This window comes from Mirounga angustirostris, unplaced genomic scaffold (genome assembly GCF_029215605.1).
Source record: "Mirounga angustirostris isolate CCGP_5_RB_7025 unplaced genomic scaffold, mMirAng1.0.hap1 SCAF_6, whole genome shotgun sequence".
Taxonomy (NCBI): Eukaryota; Metazoa; Chordata; class Mammalia; order Carnivora; family Phocidae; genus Mirounga; species Mirounga angustirostris.
This window is the reverse complement of record NW_026991714.1, coordinates 111,887,962-111,893,961: the sequence shown is the minus strand read 5'-3', so window position 1 is coordinate 111,893,961 and position 6,000 is coordinate 111,887,962.

Sequence of the window (6,000 nt, the reverse complement as noted above, 5' to 3'; positions counted from 1 at the left end):
CTATAAAAGGAGAAAGACCCCAAGAGTGATACACAACAGAAATTTACAGGGACAATCTATAAAAACAACGTCTTCACAGGCAACATGATGGCAATTAATTCATATCTTTCATTAATCACTCTCAATGTGAATGGCCTAAACGCTCCCATAAAACGGCACAGGGTTGCAGATTGGATAAAAAGACAGGACCCATCCATATGCTGTCTACAAGAGACTCATTTTGAACCTAAAGATACATCCAGACTGAAAGTGAAGGGATGGAGATCCATCTTCCACGCCAGCGGACCTCAAAAGAAAGCTGGGGTAGCAATTCCTATATCAGACAAATTAGATTTTAAACTAAAGTCTGTAATAAGAGACATAGAAGGACACTATATCATTCTTAAAGGGTCTATCCAACAAGAAGATCTAACAATTGTAAATATCTATGCCCCCAACGTGGGAGCAACCATCCACAGAAGCCAACTGTTAACCAAAATAAAGAGTCCTATTGATAACAATACGTTAATTGTAGGAGACCTCAATACTCCACGCTCAGCAATGGACAGATCATCTAAGCAGAAAATCAACAAGAAAACAAGAGCTTTGAATGATACATTGGACCAGATGGCCCTCATAGATATTTACAGAACATTCCACCCTAAAACAACAGAATACTCATTCTTCTTGAGCGCACATGGAACTTTCTCCAGAATAGACCACTATACTGGCTCACAAATCAGGTCTCAACTGATACCAAAAGATTGAGATTATTCCCTGCATATTCTCAGACCACAGTGCTCTAAAACTGGAACTCAATCACAAGAAAAAATTTGGCAGAAATTCAAACACTTGAAGCTAAAGACCACTCTGCTCAAGAATGTTTGGGTCAACCAGGAAATCAAAGAAGAACTTAATTCATGGAAATCAATGAGAACGAAAACACATCGGTCCAAAACCTATGGGATACTGCAAAGGCAGTCCTAAGGGGGAAATACATAGCCATCCAAGCCTCACTCAAAAAATAGAAAAATCCTGAATTCACCAACTAACTCTACACCTTAAAGAACTAGAGAAAAAGCAACAAATGATGCCTAAGCCGCGCATTAGAAGAGAAATAATTAAAATTAGAGCAGAAATCAGAGGGGCGGAGCAAGATGGTGGAGGAGTAGGAGACCTGGATTTCGTCTTCTCTCAGGAATTCAGCTGGATAGGGATCAAACCATTCTGAACACCTACAAACCCAATACGAGATCGAAGAAAGGAATAGCAACAACTCTCTGAACAGAAAACCGCCACTTTCTGGAAGCAGGGACCCAACAAGCGGCAGATCCGGGGAGACTCACCTTCCTCCCCCGGGAGGAGCCGGCCAGGAGGGCACTGCGGGGATCTGCTGGGTTTGGCGACTCCACCCGGGGTCGGGTGCCAGAGAGAGAAACGCGCGGTCACAGGCCGGGTGAGCACGGAGTGCAGCCGGAGACCGGGGAGACGGGAGTGACTGACGGCTTTTCTCTGGGGGCTCACTGAGGAGCGGGGCCCTGAGTTCTCGGCTCCTCCAGGGCAGAGATTGGGAGGCTGCCATTTTCACTCTCCGCCTCCAAAGCTGTACGGAAAGCTCGCAGGGAACAAAAGCCCTGGAGAGCAAACCCAAGCAGATTACTTAGCCGGGAGGGGGCAAGTGCGGAGCAATTCCGCCTCCGGCAGAGACATTTGGAAACCACGGCAACAGGCCCCTCCCCAGAAGATAGGTGAGAACAGCCAGCCAAGAACAAGTTTACCGACCAATGAGAATGGCAGAACTCCAGCGCTAGGGGAATACTGCACATAGAATTCATGGCTTTTTTACCATGATTCTTTAGTCCTTCAAAGTTAATTATTTTTATTATGGTCTTTCTTTCTTTTTTTTCTTTTTGAATTTTTTTTTTCCCTTTTTCAATCAATCCCTTTTTAAAAAAAAAAAACATTTTTATTTTTCATTTTTAGAGTCATATTCTATCCCTTCATAGTAGTTACCCGTATTTTTGGCTTATATATATAAGTTGTTCTCTCTTTAAAATTTTGAGATAGTTTCTTCTAACAGATTAAAATATACCCTAAATCTCTAGTATATGGTGTTTACTATTCCCCTGCCTGATCACATCCTCTCCCTTTTTTTTTTTTAAATCCTCTTCTTTCTTTTTTCAAACAACTTCTTATCAATTCCTTTTATAAAATTTTTTATAATTTCCATCTTTACAGTCATATTCCATCCCTTCATCATATCAACCCTTATTTTTGTACATATATAAGTTTTTCTTTCTTTAAAATTTTGGGAGGCACTTTCTTCTAACAGACCAAAATACACCCCAAATCTAGTGTGTGGCACTGATCTATATACGAGCCTGATCATATTTGATCACATTCTGTTTTTTTTTTGTTGTTGTTGTTGTTTTGTTTTGTTTGTTTTTGTTTTTATCTTTATCTTTTTCTTTTTTTTCTTCTTCTTTTTTCTCTCTTTCCCTTTCTTTTCCCACTGCTTCAGGTCTTTTCTGATTTGTTTAGAGTATATTCTCTGGGGACGTTGTTACTCTGCTAGCATTTTGTTCTCTCATTAATCTATCCTCCTCTGCACAAAATGACAAGACGGAAAAAATCACCTCAAAAAAAGAACAAGAGGTAGTACCGACTGCCAGGGACCTACTCAATACAGACATTAGTATGATGTCAGATCTAGAGTTCAGAATCATCACTTTAAAGATACTAGCTGGGCTTGAAAAAAATATGGAAGTTATTAGAGAAACCCTTTCTGGAGAACTAAAAGAACTAAAATCCAACCAAGTAGAAATCAAAAAGGCTATTAATGAGGTGCAATCAAATATGGGGGCGCTAACTGCTAGAATAAATGAGGCAGAAGAGAGAATCAGTAATATAGAAGATGAAATGATGGAAAATAAAGAAGCTGAGAAAAAGAGAGATAAACAACTACTGGATCACGAGGGCAGAATTCGAGAGATAAACGATACCATAAGACGAAACAACATTAGAATAATTGGGATCCCAGAAGAAGAAGAAAGAGAGAGAGGGGGAGCAGGTATAATGGAGCAAATTATAGCAGAGAACTTCCCTAATTTGGGGAAGGAAACAGGCATCAAAATCCAGGAAGCACAGAGAACCCCTCTCAAAATCAATAAAAATAGGTCAACACCCTGACATCTAATAGTAAAACTTACGAGTCTCATAGACAAAGAGAAAATCCTGAAAGCAGCTCGGGAGAAGAGATATGTAACCTACAAGTGTAGAAACATTAGATAGGCAACAGACCTATCCACAGAGACCTGGCAGGCCAGAAAGGACTGGCAGGATATATTCAGAGCACTAAATGAGAAAAATATGCAGCCAAGAATACTATATCCAGCTAGGCTGTCATTGAAAATTGAAGGAGAGATAAAAAGCTTCCAGGACAAACAAAAACTAAAGGAATTTGCAAACACAAAACCAGCCCTACAGGAAATCTTGAAAGGGGTCCTCTAAGCAAAGATAGAGCCTAAAAGCAACATAGACCAGAAAGGAACACAGACAATATACGGTAACAGTCACCTTACAGGCAATACAATGGCACGAAATTCCTATCTTTCAATAGTTACCCTGAATATAAATGGGCTAAATGCCCGAAACAAAAGACACAGGCTATCAGACTGGATTAAAAAACAAGACCCATCGATACGCTGTCTGCAAGAGACTCATTTTAGAACCAAAGACACCCCCAGATTGAAAGTGAGAGGGTGGAAAACCATTTACCATGCTAATGGACACCAAAAGAAAGCTGGGGTGGCAATCCTTATATCAGACGAATTAGATTTTAAACCGAAGACTGTAATAAGAGATGAGGAAGGACACTCTATCCTACTTACAGGATCTATCCAACAAGAAGATCTAACAATTGTAAATATCTATGCCCCTAACATGGGAGCAGCCAATTATATAAGGCAATTAATAACAAAAGCAAAGAAACACATCGACAACAATACAATAATAGTGGGGGACTTTAACACCCCCCTCACTGAAATGGACAGATCGTGTAAGCAAAAGATCAACAAGGAAATAAAGACTTTAAAGGACACACTGGACCAAATGGACTTCACAGACATATTCAGAACATTCCACCCCAAAGCAACGGAATACACATTCTTCTCTAGTGCCCATGGAACATTCTCCAGAATAGATCACATCCTAGGTCATAAATCAGGTGTCAACTGGTACCAAAAGTTTGGGATCATTCCCTGCCTATTTTCAGACCACAATGCTTTGAAACTAGAACTCAATCACAAGAGGAAAGTCGGAAAGAACTCAAATACATGGAGGCTAAAGAGCATCCTACTGAAGAATGAATGGGTCAACCAGGAAATTAAAGAAGAATTTAAAAAATTCATGGAAACCAATGAAAATGAAAACACAACTATTCAAAATCTTTGGGATGCAGCAAAGGCAGTCCTAAGAGGAAGGTATATAGCAATACAAGCCTTCCTCAAGAAACAAGAAAGGTCTCAAGTACACAACCTAACCCTACACCTAAAGGAGCTGGAGAAAGAACAGCAAATAAAGCCTAAACCCAGCAGGAGAAGAGAAATCATAAAGATCAGAGCAGAAATCAATGAAATAGAAACTAAAAGAACAGTAGAACAGATCAACGAAACTAGGAGCTGCTTATTTGAAAGAATTAACAAGATTGATAAACCCCTGGCCAGACTTATCAAAAAGAGAAGAGAAATGACCCAAATCAACAAAATCATGAATGAAAGAGGAGAGATCACAACCAACACCAAAGAAATACAAACAATTATAAGAACATATTATGAGCAACTCTATGCCAGCAAATTAGATAACCTGGAAGAAATGGAGGCATTCCTAGAGATGTATCAACTACCAAAACTGAACCAGGAAGAATTAGAAAACCTGAACAGACCTATAACCACTAAGGAAATTGAAGCAGTCATCAAAAATCTCCCAAAAAACAAAAGCCCAGGGCCAGATGGCTTCCCAGGGGAATTCTACCAAACATTTCAAGAAGAATTAATACCTATTCTTCTGAAACTGTTCCAAAAAATAGAAATGGAAGGAAAACTTCCAAACTCGTTTTATGAGGCCAGCATTACCTTGATCCCACAACCAGACAAAGACCCCATCAAAAAGGAGAATTACAGACCAATATCCCTGATGAACATGGATGCAAAAATTCTCACCAAAATACTAGCCAATAGGATCCAACAGTACATTAAAAGGATTATTCACCACGACCAAGTGGGATTTATCCCTGGGCTACAAGATTGGTTCAACATCCACAAATCAATCAATGTGATACAATACATTAACAAAAGAAAGAACAAGAATCATATGATCCTCTCAATAGATGCAGAAAAAGCTTTTGACAAAGTACAGCATCCTTTCTTGATCAAAACTCTTCAGAGTATAGGCATAGAGGGTACATACCTCAATATCATAAAAGCCATCTATGAAAAACCTACAGCGAATATCATTCTCAATGGGGAAAAACTGAGAGCTTTCCCCCTAAGGTCAGGAACGCGGCAGGGATGTCCACTATCACCACTGCTATTCAACATAGTATTGGAAGTCCTAGCCACAGCAATCAGACAACAAAAAGAAATCAAAGGCATCCAAATTGGCAAAGAAGAAGTCAAACTCTCACTCTTTGCAGATGATATGATACTTTATGTGGAAAACCCAAAAGACTCCACCCCAAAACTGCTACAACTCATACAGGAATTCAGTCAAGTGGCAGGATATAAAATCAATGCACAGAAGTCAGTGGCATTCCTATACACCAACAACAAGATAGAAGAAAGAGAAATTAAGGAGTCGATCCCATTTACAATTGCACCCAAAACCATAAGATACCTAGGAATTAATCTAACCAAAGAGACAAAGGATCTGTACTCAGAAAACTATAAAATACTCATGAAAGAAATTGAGGAAGACACAAAGAAATGGAAAAACGTTCCATGCTCATGGACTGGAAGAATATTG